A 20,329-nucleotide genomic window follows, 5' to 3' on the forward strand; every position below is an offset into this window, starting at 1 on the left:
TTATATTACAGGGTAACTCAAACGAAAAATTAACCGTGGAAAAATTCACGCAAAGGCCAATGCATGAAACTAATCCAGGATTGCAGCGCGTGTACGCGAAACAAATCTAGTTTTGCAAATTCCATGAAAATATTGCATCCTCCTTGAACACGGGTAATGTGAAACGTGAAGAAAAAACGTAACGTTTTCTAACCAAAAACTCTGGTGAGTTTACAAAAGAAGGGAAAAGCGATACAACGGTGGTGGAGTTTTGGAGCCGCGGCACAGTCTCTTTGACCCTGTAACCATGGAATTGCTCGTCGAGCGTATGATCCCTCCGTGTCATTCCCCTCGAGTGCCGTCTTTCCACGTGGTTTCTGCTTTTGGCCTTTCGGCTCTTCGCGCAACAGCCCGAGCCCGGAGAGCTCGTACCCCGGCACACGGTCCCGTCGCATTATATTACGTTACGTCACATTATGCACCTCTGGCCCGCGCTCCCCGGAACATTACGATGCCTCTCCGTTATGCTCGCTGCTTGGTTAATGTTCTGTGGCAAAATTCCAGCAGCGCTGTCTTGTCGAAACAAAGACTTTGTTTGCTGTTAAGGTAGCCAGACCGGCTATCGAGGCCCACAATTCACCCATTTGCGTTCTCCCCTTTTCCCTTTTTCTCGCGAAGCGCTGTGGGGAATCCAGCCAGGAAGAACCGCGGAAGCGATGCCACGGGACGTAAACGATCCCCTACGTTCTCAGCTAAGAGATTATTACTTTAAGTATTCCCGTCTCACTAATGATTTACGACACGTTTCAGTCACATGTTGGATATTCTTCGTTTTCTTCTTCTAACGGGAACACAGAATCGTTTGACTAATGTTTCATGACTTAAGCGAGTTCTTGAACTCCTGCCATTTTCATTAAATATCATCCGTTAAAACGAAGCTCGAGCTTGTTCAAAGCTACATTTGATTGTGAAGAAGATTCGAATCAGAATGTAGCTACAAATTCCGTACACACGTTAGAACGAGAGTAACTGGAAGGCGAACGCGAGATCTTTATCGAAGATCGAGATGCCGCGGGCAACGTAGATCGCCGCGAATTCACTGGGATAGGTGCCGGGAAGTCGCGGTGCCGAAGACCGTGGAATTCAGGAAAGCATAACGGGCGTTTTCACGCATCTCCGCGTAGAGGAGTGGCCACCGCCGCCCGTCGGAATTATTAATTAAGCACACTAATTAAGCGCGTTCATCGCGCACTTGCCTGGAGGGGTCAGTCAGCACGGCGGCGCGCGGCGCGAGACCAAACCAAGAGAGAGAATAAGAGACGCCGCCGCGCCGTACCCACCGCACCGCGTTGCGAAGGTAACACGCGATTACAAACGCGCGATCGATAATAAATTACCTTTAAGCTAGAAACGTGCCGCGTCGTGTTCTCTCTCCTTCTTGTCCGTGCTTTCATTCGGCCATTAGAAACCGTTGTTCCTAACCGTTCATTACGTCGGGTCCGAGTTTACACTACCGACCACAAGTTTCTGGACAGTTGGTAAAGGGTACAACCATGCAATAGTAAAAAGAATACTTTCTGTATCACAGAGTACATACAGTAATGTAATATCGCACTGCTCGTGTTAATCATTTCATTCGTGTTAAAAGCTTGCACTTTCAGACATTCTTAAATATAATAATTGCTAATCAGTTTTTATGGGAGTGATAAAGCAGACTTTTCGCGAGTCAAAATATTTTATAGAAGATTTGCGTTCGTTGATATTTATGGGCGATAGTGTACGCGCGGGTCACGTGAGAAGGCAGTGTATCTCAACAGTCGAGTGATTATGCTTGCTCGATGGCGACGGTTCAAAAACTGAGGGGAAAGGAGCAACCGGAGAAGCAGAGAATTGGCGAACAAGCCGGAGTATGAGGAGGTGGGGCGCGCGGATACTTAGAGAGAAAGCAGAGTACGAGGCCGCGTAATAAATGCATGGGATTAACGAGGAATAAATAACGAGAGACTGTTAATAATGTCGTACCCTCCGCGGAACCTCGGCCGCCTTCCTCCCGTCCTCCTCCCTCTCGAGGTTCGAGGTACACGGTCCGTGTCTTGTCGTGGCCTCTCTCTTCCACCCCTTCCGCTCTGCTACCGGCTCTCCCCTCGTTAGAAGCGGCGACCGCGACTTATGAAATCGGGGGAGCCCGAGCACGCGACTTTCGAGAATCATTAAAAACGCATCTTCGACCCGCTGGCTCGCGATCGGCCCGCTTAACGAGCGTGCAACAACCTCGATTGCTACCACCTGCGCTCTCGCTCGCTCCTCGCCACGCATTCTCCGTCTTTTCCCTTCGTACAACGGTCTAACGAAACAACACGACGTAGTCACCCGGTTGGGTAATGAGAGCCGATGTTAACGAAGGAGACAACGGATCGAAGGTAACGCATGATTCGACCGAATTATATGTAATCTCTCGAAGGCGTGACGCGGACCGATCAATTAGCAATCGAGAACTTTGTACACGTCCGATTTGGATAATAATTCGGCCGTTAAGAAACGAATTATCCGAACGCTAATTAGTACTCCGATTCGGCGAACAAGCCTTTCGCCCGTGAATACATCAAGGTTTAAGAGGAACTCGTAAAAAGAGTCCGTGCCGCGTACACGTGTGTATACGAATTCCGTTGCCGTGTGCACGGACGCAGAAAAGAGAGCTCCTTCCGCGGCGGATCGAGTGGATACGCGTAGGAGGGAGACGGAGGATGGAAGAAGGCAGAAAGCTGGACGACGACGCGCCGCGCGGAAAGGGAGCGTGGGCCGAGGGGCGAGGGACGAAGCGAGGGTAAGGCACTAATGAGCAAATAAGGCGAAAAAAGGTGAAAATTCATTAGCAGTCAGCTAGCAATGGACGACGGGGGGAAAGGGTTACCGAGAATCGGCGTAACTCTTTTCTCGGTAAAGGACTCGTGGCTCGACAAAGGACTCTAAAAATAAATACATAATTAAACGTCGCGATAATTAACTTCTTTATGCTGGCGGAGATCGTGGCAATGCGTTTCTACGCGTCGATTACTTCTGGCCAAGATCGTGGGCGATTGTGCGTATTGTATATCATTTCGAAGAATGATTCTTCTACGATGGCACGAAGATCTCGGTTTTATTGGGTAATAAATTATCATGATAACAGAGGTACACGCGTCGGGACGGGAAGCAGTGAATTCGTCAGGTTAATATTTTTTTTTTGCTGAAACTTATGAGTAACTAAGTTATTAAGCCTTGTTCGACAAAATCACGCGGGAACAAAGTTAATGACGCTTGTACGCCGCGCATGTACCAAGAGTTTACAACTTCGTCTATACTGCATACGTATGTATGTATGTGTATGTACAAAGCTTGGACACTATGCTACGCGATGGATCATTACCGAGTGCTTAGGAAGCGTGTGAAAACTTAATAACGAGTAAAAGTACTTTAGTCAACCGCACAATTATCTTTAAAATACGCTGAGGGACTACGGTACATGCGAAATATTATGTCATTTATACGTGCGCGAACTTTCTCAGATAATCGAATACCATTTCCTAGGGAAAATTCGTCTCATCTCCGGGACGAGCAACGAAATAATCGTATCCGGAATTTCTGCCCTTATTAAAACCAATCCGAGGATCCCCGGATGCGTAAATGGTGGAATACAATTACGCGAGTGACCAGACACCCCCGCGGCCCCATCTCGTCACCCAACGAGCGAACGACGCGGTGGGTGTCGAGGTTGGCGAGGGTAGGTATCGGGGTAAAATCCGTTCGATTTGCCCGAAAGCCGCGCTGATCGACTCTGGCCGCGGATCAGCCGAGTCCACTCTAATTTAGACATTTTCGGCCGCTTCGGGCCCGGTATATTTGTTATATTTTCACTCGAATCATTATTACGCGGCACCGCACGCGCATCGTGTACCAGAGGGGATTACTGCTTAATCCGGGTCCGCTATAAATTGGGCGGAATCGTATCACCCGTACCCGTACCGCGCCCGTCCCTCTCTCTTTCCATCTCGTTTCGCCTCTTCATTTAGCTACCAACTACCCTCGCTACTTCGAAACCTACTTCGCTCCTTCTCCCGTCCCGTTCTTCGTCATTTCGTAAGGATTTATACGACGGTATTGGAACTTCTCATATCTTTGAATCTCGTTCGTTCCTCTTCCGCATGGATTTTTGAGAAAGGGTTACGAACAGAACGACGACAAACAGGAGACAAGGGATTCGAGTCGAACGAACGAACCGGACGAAAGGAGGAAAAAAGATAACCGCAAGTACTGAGGAACAGAATCCAAGAAAACCGTAAGGTTGAAGGAACGAGGGCGGACCGTCGCGTCGGCTGGTATGAATATATATATGTACGTACGTACGGCGAGCAAAACGAGAGTCGAATCGCGGCAAAGAAATATCGTCGGTCAACGGAGAAAATCCGTATCCTGGCAGTAACGACCGGGGATGGACGAACGGTACCCGAGAGCGGGCAGCCTAGCTAACCAGAGAGAAAGAAATCGCGCGGGACAAAGGGGGAGCGAGGGGAAGGAAGAACGACCGGGCCGAGAGAGAGAACGGGATGGGAAAAAAGGCCGACGTTCGAGTTCGAGCGAGAAGGTGAACGGAGGAAGAAGGAGGTGGCATGGTGGAGGGCAAGGGAGAGGTACCCTTAGCTGGTTTCCCTCAGGAGATTTTATAATGGCGTCCAGTTATTACCGCAGGACCTCGGGCCACGAGAACGCGATACGATTCCCCGACAAGGGACGAAGGCCGATTTAACAAGTGGTCAAATATACTGGGCGCACGAGTGGTCTGAGCATCCTGGTCAGAAAACCGGGACCTACCTCGAAAGACCGATACAACGGACGTCGATAATGATAACGATGATCGCGAAATGATAAAAAGCAGGTCAACGCTGTTTGTCGTCGTTCGGACGGAGGAATCATACTCATCTTATTTCTACGAAAAAATATTCCTCGTACGCGATATATTAATGAAACATCTAAGGAACGTTTTAAAAGACAGAAGTCAGTCGAATAGAAAGATTGATTTTTTATCCATGCTGCGATTATTGTAAACGAAGTACAATTATCTTGACTGACTGGGAAATCCAAATGTTTAAATATGGGCAGATTTGATGCACGAGATCGACGGCGCAGAACCATCGCTCGAAAATGATATTAATAATTGTGATTTAATTAGACGAGACTGGTATCGAGACCATTCAAAGGCAGCGTGACCAAAAAACTCTTTATTCATAATTATACCGTTGGCAGTGTTAACGAAACAACAAACATATCGTATTACCAATTATACTCTCGCATTCGCTGCCCGCGGGATATGTCGGGCGAGGGACGGTGAAATTAAAACACAAAACGAAAAAGAGCAAAGCTTTGATTTCGTTCGAACGAAATCTGACAGTTTAATTGAAGGTTTGCTTCTGACGCGTTTGTAATTACGGGATCGAGTGAATTATTCCGCTCTCTCTGAACACGCGTTTTGTTACATCTTCCCTATTTTTTTTTTTTAGGTTTTTCGTTCTTTACCGTAATTAGAATATCAACTGTTCTTTCCCGAAAACATTTTGCTGAGATTTTTTGGTACACCACTGATATTTTTAATTTTCACGAACAAAACCGACCACCTTTGTACTTAAGCAATTATACAATTCATTGTATTTCGGCCACACGTAAACTTCACTCGCCGTTGACCGCCAACAGCGAGGCGTGCGTGCCTGTGTTTATTTTCGATGTAGAAAAAAATGATTATAAAGCTGTTTGTTACTCACCGTTTCGGTCGGCTTCCCAAACTCAATAAAGAAAATTTCAGCAAAGCAGCAACTCCATCTTGGCGATTCTGTAACAATAAAAGCAAAAAAATTTTTATAGCCGAACAGAACAACGCGACAATATTAAAATGTCTAATATCTTTATTCTTTCAATCCATCAAATTCTTTTACAAAATATGTTTGGAACGAATGTGGAACGGATCAGAGTATGCAATCGGTGGCCACAATGTAACGTAAACTACAAAAGATTGACGAACACTCGGAATGCCTTCCGGATGGTGGACGTGCCAAAATTCCATGCGAATTTCGCGCCGACCGATTTAGATCAGAAGGGGAACAACGCGTGCGTGCATCTCCCGTGTCTCCACCGCGAATCATACTTTTCCCTGATATACGAGATGTCAATTTAATTGCAGAAAATACTCGACACGCGAGCCCGGCTAGCTTAAATTAGAGGCGACTCTTCAAAGACGCGGAATTCAACCAATGAGTTCCCTTCCTATAGAAAGAATGTCGAAGTTCGATTGCAGGTTTCGTGCCGTAGCCCGATCGACAGAACTTTCGATAGAGAAATCACAATTCGATCGCTGCTACAATAAATGATTGAGAGAATCGAGTAAAACACCAAAATTCCTTTGTTTCTTAATCATTAAACAGTCCTCAAAGTTAAAAAGTACAATTTTGAAGAGAAAAGAGACATCAAGTTGCACATAATTTTAAATAACTTTAGATAAAAATTTGAACAAAAATGAACTATGGGTAACTTAAACTTCTCGAGGTTAAAATATATCCCACCATGCACAAAAAGCTAAGCAAAAGGAGGGACGGTTATTAACATCCAAAGAGTGAACGAGTGTTCGTAACGACGCAAATCGAATTCAATACGGCGGGACGAAATTCTACATTGTGATAGAGAAAGTGTAATTATGTCACTTGTAATAACGTTGCTTTATTACAAGCTTTCCTGCTATTCGCCTAATTTTAACACAATCGATTACGACGTAAGGAATACGTTATCGTACATTTTCTTACCTTCAACGCCGAGCCTTTTGAAGTGATGTCTTTAACTAATGCTCCGAGAGACTCCGTAAACATTCTGAACGCGACGCGAGACATACTTGTTACGAAAACGACTAGAAGGGTTAATAAAGTTCAGATTTCTATTGCGCGGCACACGGAACGGTCAGACACTCTGTACGATTTTACGGATCTCGCCACGATACCGTCGATCGTCGTTACGGAACGAAAAGCAAAACATGACTGACAATGAGTCGACTTACATACGTACCGCGCATATGAGCAACACTAGTCCGAGCCAGACACGTGATTGCCCGAAGCTAGATGACGTCACACGAGTTATAATGAAAACAAACATTTTCCGACTTCTATGCTACCTTGCATCTATTCCACTACGCACGTACGCAATTTTCACCGCGGTTTCCATAATTTATTGACGATTCTAACAGCGATGTGATACATTCGCTAAAATTTAAAGCCGATACATTCTAACGGCAATTACGTAAGAACCGATTGCGACGTACGATGATAAACGTAAATGGCAACTTTCAAATGAGTAGTTTTCCATACGTGACATTATGTATGACGTAACTGGTAGCGTTTCAATGAAAATGAAAGAATCCATTCGTTTCGTAGTTGATATCTACGAGATTGGAGATCTAGTGACATCATCCGGTAACGAAACGTCACGGGTGCCGCGGCTCGGTAATTAACAATGGAAGAAGAAAATGAAAACGGGGGAAGCAATTAACAAAGGGAACACACACGCACGCTGTAACACCGGTGGCCGGATGTAAAGCAAACTAGTAAACAAAACCGGTTTAATTAAGTGTTTCCAGGAAAAACTCTCGGGAACTTTCGGAAAGTGGAAGTTAACGAAGACGCCGTAAATATTTTATTTCGGGATGAAATCGCGATGGAAAGAGGGCGAGACTGGGAAGCTATCCGTTTCCGCTTTGCTTTCCTTTTCTCTTAATCCCTTCATCTTTCGCGACGTTTCGCGAACAAGAAATCATAATTTTCATTTGTCTTCGTTTCGTAAATACCTGGGATAGCCGAAGTCCCATCAAAAGTCTCTTCAACTTCCCTAATTACGCCGCCTAGCGAACCAAGTAAACCGGGCTAAGCAAATACTTCGTTATGGCAGCCGCCTAAACACGCTCACGTTCATGCATTCGGAACTTCCTCGTTCGAGAATGGGAATCGGCGCGGCGTTAACACAGCTCTGTCCCTTCGATTACTTAATCCTCGACGGAACGACAAAAAGAAAGTACCCACACGAGGCAGGGAAACAATATCGAACTGATATCACGGTGCTCGTTTGCGGTAGCTCTGCACAAGTAATTGCGAACGGTCGGACCATCGAGAGCTGACGTAAATTCTCGCTTCAACTTTATTTACCGACGCGGCTATTTAATTAGAAAAACGGATGCCCGGGCGAGAAGGATCGGTTTCCCAAGGATGTTTCCGCGAAAAGCTCGCGCAAACTCCTGGCACAACCCGCAAACACTAATTATTCTTGTTTTCCTTAGGTACTATGTATTAATTACCTGTCATATAGAAAAACGAAGAGAGCTTGATTGTATACAGGTCTCGTTAGAGAAACAGTTGGTCGAGTACAAAGAACAAGATTTAAAATTGTTGAAATGTCCAATTTTAAAAACGAGTTATCTACGGAACCGGATTGACTAAAAAAGGGAACAATGATAAAATTGTACAGTTGATTTTCGTGTTATCTCAGTTGCAAACGATGCTCCTGGATTAAGGGAGCCGATGTTAGAAATAACAGCGATAAGGATCGAAAATAAAAACGGCGGGTTGGTGGTCGAAGAGGAAGCCCGATGGCACTGGGAAGAAGAGCTAGGGTAGAAAGAGCAGAAAAAGAGAAAGGGAGGGTGGCCTGTTCCCCATTAGAGTGTCTCCGCGGGCGTTTAATCACCCAATTAAGAGGATTTTCACGTATGTTAATTAGTCGAAACACATGCAAAACGCGACGTGTACTCTTTCGCTACCTCTCCTCTCCTCTCCTGTTCGTTCCCTCTCCCTGCGGTGGTGCTTCAAGCCTGCGAGAACCTCGATTGCACTCGACGGCTAAAAAGAGATCAAAAGGAGGCGAACCGCGTCGCAAGAAATATCCGCGCGTACACGCTTCTGCCCGCTCGCGAGCGCGTCCCTGTGGGATCGGGGACACGTGTACCGTACGCGGGGCTGGGTGGCTCCGTGTATCCACGAACACGCGTCTCTTCCGCTTGTCTCGGAAGCGGAGGAGTCGTCGTCGACGATGAAGGAGAGAGAGGGAGACGAAGCCTCGTCGGGTCTAGAGAGGCACGAGACGCGTGTTAAACCGTCCTCGTTAATCGGATCCCTCTTCTCGTCGCGAAAGCGACGGAGAAAGGAAAACGGCACGGTTAGTCTCGTTGGTACGCGCGCACGATCGTCAACCCCTTCGTCGCTCGTCGGTCGACGGACTCTCTCCTCACGCCCGGTGCTCATCGAGAGCGGTAATGAATTCGGCGGACGAAAAGGGAAAGGGAAGCTGTGCTCTGCACGAGGTGGTCGACGAGGACGTCGTGCGTTTTTTTAAGCCCTCTCGGGTTCAAAACGCCATGGTCCAAGGTTGGGGTTAAATTCGACAGAGGGTTGAAGATGGTTTGGCTGTGATATCGAAGGTTTAACTAGCGAGTCGAGAAATTAACGCTCATCGCAGCCTGGAAATCTTATTGCAATAATTCCACGACAAATTGAGCGACAAAACTTTCTCCTTCGTGCATATAAAAAATGTGGATAAAGAATTGAATTTATTTCCCGGTTAATCCTGTACGAGTGATTCAATTTTAGAATCGTCTGACCATCTTGTATTCAATTACGTAGAGAAAGATCTTTTATTGTTCCGCGACGATGCAATAGAAAAAGGAGGAGCGCATTGCAACCGTCTCCCTTAACGAAGGAAAATCGAAGCGGTGGAAGAAACGACGTTGGCTATCTATTCAATTATCACCTCGGTGCCTTGGTCGCATACGTAGGAACGGGTAATCCCATTTCACGACTTCCGGCCATTCTTGGCCCTTGAGCGACGTGTCCTGTGACGTCAACGGAACACGATCTTCCGTTCTGACGCATAAGTATGTGCGCCAAACTAGGAGAGGATCGTTCCTCCGTCGAAAATCCGGGAAAAGTTATCGATCCCCCCGATACGAACGATTAGCAAGTGTTTGGCCCGGGAGAGACGACGCGTGTCACATCGGAAAACAATAAATTTCGGGTTGGGACGTGGTCTAAAAGCGTGGGTCCGCTCACGGAGAATAATTTATCGATGGAATTTTAAAAGGGTTAAGGTAAATAAAACAAATGAATCGCCATCGAAGTCAAGTGGTTGGAAATATCTTTCTCTCACGACGGCGCGCCGGCGGGGGCAACACTCGCTGCTCGCCGTGAATTCGTTCCAATTTTCCCTCTCTCGCTTCGCCCCGCTTCTTCCTCCCCCTCCTCATCTTTCTCTTTCTCTGTATCGCACTCTGTATTCTGGTTCCCGCGAATTCGAGCACGAATTGCACATTTCGAAGTAAGTCTCGAAGACAATGAAAATTTCAACGACCATTCATTATTCTGGTAATGAGTTCTTTGGTCGGTCTTTTAACCCTGCTAAATGACTTTAAAATCGTGCCGTCGGTTAATGGGTCTTCGGTTCCCTCACTGCATGGTTCCATTTTTTTTTTTTATCCCACTCACCGCCCTCTTCGTCTTCTCCCGCGAAACGTTAAACAGTCGCAAATTTTCCGGGCTCTCGCTTCCCGAGCCGCCGCGAAATTGAGCTTTTCTGCGTTCCACCCGTTTCCAACCTTTTTTTACACACGTATCGAATAGCAGCTATGACGAGAAAAAGAAAACCAGGAATCTTTTGTCCTCATAATATGTACATTTAAGAATTGGGTATTAGTTACGTAATTGAAAATATGATCAGAGAAGAGAATTCTCATGGAAATAATACAATAATTTCCTACGTGTCTCTATTACAACACGTGGACAGGCAACGCGTGGGTTGTGTGAAAACAATCACGCGATAAAACAACGGGACGGTAGCGTTTTCCAGTGCTAGGCGCAGGCAGTGTAATCGATCGAAAGAACCGGCGGGACTATAATTCCAGCGGCTTTAAAACCGATTGATGATCGGAAAGTAACGCGCGGGTTAATTGGCTAACCGCGTGACGCGAAAATATAATAATCTCGCGTGCGCCACCGATTAAAACGCGAACCGGCGAACCTGAAAATCTGCGACGGATCCGTCCGCACGAGTTGACAACCGGCCGTAGTCGCGGCCAGGCGTCCGGTGAATTTCTGATGGTAATTCGGTCTAAATTCCGGAATCTGCTCATCCGTTCAGCGGGAACGCAATGCCGCGTAATTTTCTACTTATTACCAACTGCTTGTTACCGCGTTTGTAATTCGCTGTTCGCCGTGAATGAAATTAATAATCCACTGTCGCCCGCGATGGGCTTTCACGGCCGCGTTCCTTGTAATTTATGACGCGCGACATTGATCCTTCGTAAACGGTGCTCATCCCAGGCAAGGAACAACGTTTTCGTAATATCTGCCTACCAAGATCGGTAAGAGATTACAACATTATTATCCAGGCGTTAAGAAATAGGAAAAGTTTCCGTTCTAATTTCTCAAATGTGCCTGGGGACAGTCTTTGAAGACGGGGAATGGGGTCGCTCATCCCCGTATTCAAATAGCAAATTTATATTTGTAAATTTATGAGACGTTGGAAATGAACTATTGAGAGAGGAAGACCGCGCGCGAGAGGAAGAGAGTCAGCGGCTATACATATAACGAGCAAACTGTAATGCACCTATAGTTATAGGTGGGATGGTTTTATTCACGAAGGAATGGAAATCTACTTGTGTGTCACGGAGGCTGAAGTATGGCTCCTATCTGTTTCCCATGTGCTTAACTAATGCTGTCGTAAAATATGAATAACGCGAGAAACAATACCGATAAAGGTTTCGCGGAAAATATAATAGAGCGCACGAACGTTAAGGATGTATTGGCTATACAGTCAATCCCAAAAGTTTATGTACCTTAGAACAACGTATTTTCAATAATTAAAAAGAAATCAGACGTCGGAAGAACAATGCTAATAATAAATAGCAACGTGCTAAAAAGTATAGAAGGAAATATCCAATTAAGTATTGACGCTGACGAAAAATTTTTTGTTCAAAATATCGAAAAATGCTTTGAATAAAAGTTGTTTCCCTTCTAATTTCGATATATAACGAGTTACATATGATTATTTGGCATTTTATTGATGTTGACAAAATCCGACCATCCCAGCGTCGAAACAGCGAACTTTTGGCAAAAAATTTCATTTTTCCTTAATTACGCCTAAACCGTTGAATCTACGGGAAAATTGTATAGAACCTTTCTTGTAGAGGACGACGAGATCTACAATTTCCATATAAAAGTTTGTGGCTAGCATTAATAGTTTACGAGTTATTGACGAAAAACGAAAAAACAGTTTTTTGCAAATTACTCGTTAACTATTGACGCTAGCAAGAAAATTTTACATAGAAATTGTAGATCTCGTCGTCCTCTACAAAAAAGGTCTCCTACTAATTTCCCGTAGATTCAACGGTTTCGGAGTTATTGGCCAAAAACGAAAATTTCGCAAAATCTGAAGGGGTACCCCTTGAAAAAATCTCGGAAAAATGAAAAATTTTTTTCTTTTCAAAATATCGAAAAATACTTTAAATGAGAGTTTTTGTCTCCTAATTTCGATATTTAATGAGTTAAATATGATTAATCAGCATTTTATGACTCGCTGAATGGAACAAAAATTTTCTGATTTCACAGAACCAGTCCAGTCCGGCGAAATACTCTTTGTTTTGAAGTTACGTGCAATGTATGTCTACCGCGGCCGTGTGCGTGTTTCTGAGTGCGTGTAACGACACGGGGGTAGATGCGCCGGGACAGATAAGGGGAGATACGGTTCGGTTTAAGGAAGCGGTTAATTACCAGAAGATAGAAGATTGCCGGTGGCACGGTCTTATGCTTCGAGTACAACCAAAAGAAACGATCCTCCCTTCTGGATGCCTTCAGGTAATAATTTTTCCGACATTTGAGCCCATTAGCCGCGTACCTATCGACCCGGCCACTAACGACGCGATTAAGAAGAAACAAACGCTCGATAAAGAGAATAAAGAACGCTGCGAATAATCGATTCGTTTTCATTAAGACATTCGCATAGGAATGATTTCTGGAGCATTCGTTTACCGGGGCTTCCCATTAATTCCCAAATCACTTTGCAATCAGTCTAATGACACGTTTATACCTCTAGTGTAATCCTGGTTCATCTAATCAATTGAGAACACACACACGGGCCCGCGGAGAAATCGATTTCATCAAACGTGGAAAACGCGCGTGTGCACGAGGCGTGGATTACCAGACGAAAAGTCCTGGTCGCGGGCCAGGTGCGGTCCAATTTCTTCGAATCAAGCGAAAGCTAATTACAAGTTTAATTCGGAACTTTGTACGGGCGATAATTAGCCGGTAAATTAAATTTACTTTCGTTTCAAAACAATCGTAGAAGTTCTACTGCACCGACGAAACGTCCTCGCCCACCCACACACAGTTCCCGGGGACAATCGAAAATTGGATGAAATTAATTAAGCGTAACAATGCGCTTGTATTAATAGCCATTCGATGGCTCATGCAATATGCCGGTTTCCAGCAGATTTTTTAGTCACTCGATAACGTTTTCGATTCGAAAACGTTTCGCTTGTCACTATCTATAATGTAAGTAAAATTATTTTTCACACAAGTCCGTGGAGGCTCACTAATGGTAATCGATATTGCAATTGAGAACATTTTCCATCGTTTCTGATCAATTACCAACAGCCGACTTAATGAAGATTTTCACCGGAAATTCGCACGGGATTTCGTCCTTTTAACGTTAAACGCGCGCATCGAGTGGTTATTTGTGATCGTCGTGGGCAGAACCATCTATTCGATATCGATGTTTACCGAAGGATCCTGGACGTGGACTGGAAATGGAATGTACATATCGTATGTTTAATCGATGCAAGCTGTTTAGTCATCCGACTTGATAGCAAAGATTTACACGTTATAAAAACATCAATTAATTAAGGAGACAGGATACAAAGATATATTCTGTTTAATGGAATAAAATATACATATATATATGCCTTGATATTTGCCTTTATCCTTGTCTTTGTATAAACGTTTTCAATCTTTTTTTAAACGTTCGGAATAGTTGGGAAATAATCGCGAAGGACGAACGCGCCACGCAACTCGATTTCCTGGTTCCGTCTACCAACAATTAATCGATACAGCGAGCCACGATTAATCAAACTCGCCGCGTTTCCTAATCCATTATTGCCAGTTCAATTAGCCGATTTCCACAGAGCGGCCCGTTTTCGAAAAGCGGTTCCATGGAAAGGAAACCGTGCGCATGTTTGTTTCTTGCGCGGGCCGTGATATTTGATGAAAATCGATTTTCTGTTATAGCACGAAGTGTATCCATGACCGTGTGTTTCATTTCAACGTTATAAGTTCTAGTTAGCAAATTAAACATAAAAGATGCATTAACACGATATATTCCAATTTTTGAAACGTATTAAATAAGCAATATAGACGGTATAATAGAAAAGAGAATGATAGAAATGTAAGAAAGTCGATGAACAATTTTTTCAAGGTGAAAAAATAAATGCAAACTGTAAACACGATACACGGCGATAAAAAATCGAATTAGATTTCGCGATGGCATATGAATTGATCATTATAACGTAGCGTAGGAGCTTCGGATATTAAAATCTGCGGTACGCTTCATCGTCCAATTTTATTGTCGGCGCTATCGATAAGCGTTATTAATTATTGCTAACTGTCTCTGATTGACATACCGAGTCATCGATTATCGAGGGCTTCGGTAATAAAGCTGCAGTTTGATAATGTTAGAACCATGCTACGGTTCGCGCCAATACCGCTAATTGCTTGCAACATAACGTAAGATCGCGTGCACCGCGGTTGTATATCACGCGTAATAGTTTGAAAAATTACAGCAGAAAATCTTACTGTACGTTATGATAAATTTCGAGAATTTACATTTGTACTGATATCAATGCACGATATCAAATGATACGATAGAAGAGAGGTTTATGCAATATGAATTATCTGTTATTATTAAAAATACTTAATTAAATATTATGAACTCCTGAAATGAAGTTTGAATTTTTCGAATATAAAAATTACCATAAATATATTCGATTTTTCATCTGTAACTACGCGACGTACTACTCGATAGACAACAAAAGGGTGGCCGAGGGGTCGAAAAAAGCTTCGCGAAGTGACAACGGCAAGTGAGTATCGCGTGACCGAGGACGGCGGGACGAAAAAGAAGGAACGCGGAATTTGAATGGCGCATAAAAATGAGATGTTTAGATGAAAACAAGGAGATAAGCGAGGGCACGAGGAGGAACGGACCGTCGGCCATTTAAATTGTAATTTTCAGTAGCGCGGCTCTCCACCACGGTGCCGTAGTACTGAGACCGAGGGATCGCGTGTCCGTAATGTATGCGCATCTCAAGACGTGGAATGTTCCAGCTTTACACGCCAGCAACCTCCGTGTTACAATATGTTGCCCCGAGTTCGCCGACGAGGAACGATCGTGAAATCCACCGGCACTCGCGCGATTTTTACCCTCGCGCGATCTATCAGCACAGTTTTTCATTTACCTGTCCATTCGAAAGCGAAGCTAACTCATTAACGTCAACACGTACCAGAACTTTTTACGTCACGATTCAGTTTCACTTATTAACGGGTCAAAAGTATCCACCACTGTCGAACGGATCTATATTGCAGTTAAGGTTGCAACGAAGGATAAATGTTAATGGTTCGCGTGTAACGGCAGAAAATTTACTTTTTAGCCGCGGACCTCGAACCTTGGAATTTATCAGAATTTGATTATCTCTCGTACTCAAACGTGTGGCAAAAAAAGGCGAGCATTATTTATGAAGCGGTCCGATACCGCGCGCGGAAGCGTTCTAATTAAAATCGAAAACGGCGAGTCATGTCGCTGATTGATCGGCTGCTCCTATTATATTCTAGGTATATGCACGTATACGTACAACCCTAGGGCCTAAAAAGTTCCGTTCAATTATGTCTCTGTCAGGTTTAACACGAGCTACCTATCGCTTTTGTACCAATTTCAATCCTGCATTAATACGAAATGTAGAATGTTCTTAAAATGGCACAAAAGGAAGTAAAACTTATATATCATGTGTGTTTAACAATTAAATTGATTTATGGAAAAACTTCAGGGCTTCCCTTTTCGATTTCTTTAGCTTGCGCATAAAAAGTTTCACGGTGTCTAGTCGTTTCGAGAACTGACCACGAGCAACGAACATCCGCGAGAAATTCTCGAGGCTTTACTTTATACGGAGACTCAGGATCATCGTAAACGCGTGACGAGGTCGACCCCGGAGTGTCGTTTCATTTTAGCGTATGTTTCTTTAAAAGACACCGTTTTTTCATGACGTCACGCATCTAACTGGGGACGTTCCTTCGTTCAACGTCGATCATTTTGCATGTCAACGATATGGTAAATTTACCAAGACGTCGGTGACAGACTTTCCTTTAATAATAACGTTTTATAACGTGAAACATATTTATTTAAACACTTTAATTATTTGTTTGATAATCAGAGTTATATTTGCCACCCTTCCTCGGTGCATTGAGAATTTATGAACTCTACTGGATGTAATGAAAATCATTTCTGAACCTCTTTTAGTTAAACGTCATAAATGATAGATTTTTCGTCGAAACTTTTTACAGTTCATTCGCTTAAACAAGTTCGGTACAATGGTCGCGTTTCGCGCATGGCGGAATACAAAAAAAAAAAAAAGAGAAAGACAACAGATGCTAGAGCAATTGAATGAAAAGGGGTAGGAGGCGATCTATAACGAGGCAGCGGCGGACCGTCCGGTTTCCAAAATGTAGCTACTGAATAAAATTCCAATATTTATGAGGCGGCTCATTTCATGCAAAACGCATCCCGGAAATTTACATTCCACTTTTTCCCGTATTTTTATAAATTACGCGACGCATCGCGGCCCGTTCGCATCGATGCGATGATTCGGAGATAAAAATTGAAAACATTATTTCTGTTTCGCTTATTATTTGAAATACCATCGTGCCCGCTTATTTTAAAGCATGCCCCGGCACGATCATGTCCCGCACGGTTTTGGTTACATTAAATATTGCAATTTGCGAATGCAATTTCGTCGTTCTGTAAAAAAAAAATTTTTGATCACGATCCAGTTAATGTTGAATACACAATTACGTTCTACTCGATTAAAATAATACTGGGAAATATCGAGGACAAATATCTAGTTTCTATTTTATCACAAGATGAACGACTGTTTCTATATTCTATTAGTGAATATATTCATCAACGAAGCTAACTGCTTTCAATGCTACAGAGAAGAGCCTCCGGACGAGATATGGGCACAATAAACCTACGCATAGAATAATTGGCTGTAAAGTTGCACGAGGCGAGGGGTGAAGGACGTCCAGGGAGGATAACGAAGAGGGCAAAAGAGGGTTACGAGCTTCGGACAAGAGAACGGAGGGGAAGGGGATACACGACAGCTCGTTTCATGCCTCCTTCAGAAAATTCCATTTTCGACCAACAAAGTCATAAATTTCTCGTGGGATATTTTATCGTGTGACAATTTTTATGGTAATTGTCATTATAAATTGCGCGGATTATTTATGCCGGTCGCCTATAAAGAGGAGCGCGGAGGTAGAAGAACGAGATTTTATTTCGCGCGTCAATCCGAGTTCAGGGATCACCGGACGTAAATCAGTACGTCGATGATGGAGTTCGATGAACGTTTTGGCCGGTCTACCGGATTGCCCGCTGAGAAATTCATTAAGGACCGCCTTCTCGTTAGTGGCGGCTTTGTCGTGGAAATTTATAAGTGTCCCGTGTTCGATATGAAACCGGACAAGGGTTAATAACGCGTTATTGTCGGTTTAACGGGCCAGAATTTGCATACCGGACTTGCATTCCAAAAATACGATACGCATCCAAGCACAATGCCGTGTGATTTAGACTGAAATCGTATCGGACGAATCATCGAAGCTACACCAGTTTTTTAACGACGCGTCAGAATTCCTCGAGTCGTTTTTCAATGTCTAATTAACACGCTGAACGAAGCTTTCCATGTTGGGAAAAGTGAAATCGCGGCCAGGGGGTTGAGATACATACGGGTATTACAGCGTGCGAGATTTGTCGTTACATTATGCCGCGGGGCCAATTAATTTCTCAAGCTGGCTGCCATTATACCGCGCCGGTCCGGACTAACGTAAGCATCGTCGCGACATACGTGTATATATGTATATATACATATATATGTATAATATGGAAGGCGCGTTAATTAAAATCCTCCGGTTCTATGCACTCCAACTTCGGCTTATCTTATCGGGAAAGCTAACAGGGACGACGGCTGGCCGCCGGAAGAATAGACAATATAATTATCCCCGCACCGACTGACATTAATATCGTTTCCTACGTGACGCTGATTCGTACATGTGTTCCACGAGCACTCGTTCCGTTCCCTCGTTATAAAGTTCAGTTATCGACTTTCACGTGCAAAAACTCAGGACCAGTTGTAATTACTTGAGGAATTATTTAGAATTGTCGAGGGCAAACGTACAATCACAGTAAAGAAAAAATCGAATCTTAAAATTACTTAAGATCAATCTTTCCTCCGCCATCTTAAAAAGAGTAATGAATCGAAGTAGGGATCAATGAAATGAATGAAAATTTCATAAACGAGTATATAACATTGAACCATTAAAGGAGCACAATTTTAGGGATAAGTTTCCCTCTAACAACGTCCGAAATGAACACCAGGAGAGAGTGAGAAACGTGGAGAGAAAGAGAAAAGGCGAGGAAGGTAACGTAAATCAAGGCGGTGGCGCAAGCTGGTCCCAGAGTCCGGCGTAAACGCGAAGGCGGGCTAAAGAGTCTAAAGGAGGTGTGCGCAGGGCGCAGCTAAATGATCTCATTAGCACATTCCTGGCCGGCCAGCATCGCCATGTGTCAACCGAACTCGGCCTGAACCCTCTCCGGGAACGACGACACGACTGTCATGTAAATAATCTGCTGCTTAGAAGTCCTAACGAAAGCCGGCCTGTTCCGCTGCCAGAAAGATGCCAAAAAATCTTTTCACGATGCCTCGACAATCGGTCGAACGTGTCGTTACACGAATTATCTCCTGCATTAGAGAATTTTTCATCATCAGACAAATCGACTGTTCATTAATTAGAATGTTACTCTTATTCCTATTTCCAAACGGATGTTCAATTCAGAACCTGATTTTTTTATTATTACTTTGCAAAACGATTCGCACGGATCTACAGAAACAATGAAACGATCAGATTTCACGCAAGACTTTTTTGTTCCGGGGATGTTTTTTATGCATCGATTACACGGGACAGTATCGTTCTTGGCAGCCATAAATCTGCGACGAGAACAGCGCGAAAGAGAGTGAATATCGGCGGGTGACAAATGCCGCCGGCCCGGAGCCGGGGGACGATTCTCTAAGTCGAATCCAGACACATCGTTGCTCGTAACTTACAATTTAGTTATCGAAACGGTTACGTAATCGTACGTCATCGGATTCTCGTAAATCTTACGTGTACGCACGAGCGCGCTGTCGCAACAACGGGCATAGGAACCTGTTAAAAAAATAATATTTCACGGTCGGAACTTCGGTCGAAAGCGAATTTGCGTAAAAAAAGTGGAGAGAGAAAGAGAGAGAGAGAGAGAGAGAGAGAATGGGAAAGGTCGATCAAGGGAAGAGGGAAGGGAGTCTTTAAATCACGCAACTTTTATCTGGAACATTTTTTTCCATTCCACCATTGGCTCCCGATCGAATGGATATAATACAGGTGGACAGACTGTGCGCGTACACCAGTAGTCGTTCGGATCGCGACTACATTTCATCCCGGAGGGCATAAATTTTAATGCATTTTGCGCGACTACGTAGCAACGAATGCAAGGCAAACAACAAGAAAAACGGTCCAACCCGCGCTAACCTCTGCCTCGATTATCCGACGAGCGTTCAACATCGGGTTTTCCTAACAATAAGTCGGTCACTGGTAACTGGGAAACGCGAAAAAAGAGACAACCCGTTTGGGGATCGAAAAAAAGTTAATTGATGAAATATGTACGGTAGTACGCGGCCGGCTCCAGTTTAACGTACCGCGTCCGATGGAATATTGCGCCTACGTATGTACCTACGTGAGTAAATCGATGAAAAAATGAAGGTACGAACCCGAGTAGAAAATTTTAAACAGCGATACGTGTACGAGCGTTTGTTAGAATTGTTTAATAGAATAATAATATTGACACGCGGTTAAAAGGACGACCGTGAACAAGAGGAGAAAAGTTGTAAGGAAGTGAGTTTATGATTGTACGGAGGGAAAATAATTTTATTGTAAAAGTTTCCGATAAAGAC

General features: G+C 44.0%; 1 protein-coding gene across 2 annotated transcripts in view; it reads right to left on the minus strand.

Moving 5' to 3' along the window:
* Positions 1 to 7,045, minus strand: part of LOC108627127 (LIM/homeobox protein Lhx9) — a 205,217-nt gene extending 198,172 nt beyond the window's left edge. For both annotated transcript variants that reach the window (XM_026815353.1, XM_026815351.1), the window contains exons 1-2: positions 6,804 to 7,045; positions 5,772 to 5,839 (exon numbers count right to left, since the gene is read on the minus strand). The gene's annotated coding sequence lies outside the window, so the exon portion shown is untranslated. The remainder of the gene's footprint in view (positions 1 to 5,771; positions 5,840 to 6,803) is intronic.
* Positions 7,046 to 20,329: the final 13,284 nt, after the last annotated feature.

The sequence above is a fragment of the Ceratina calcarata genome, unplaced genomic scaffold (genome assembly GCF_001652005.2).
Source record: "Ceratina calcarata isolate Rehan_Ccalc_2016 unplaced genomic scaffold, ASM165200v1 scaffold44, whole genome shotgun sequence".
NCBI classification, from domain to species: Eukaryota; Metazoa; Arthropoda; class Insecta; order Hymenoptera; family Apidae; genus Ceratina; species Ceratina calcarata.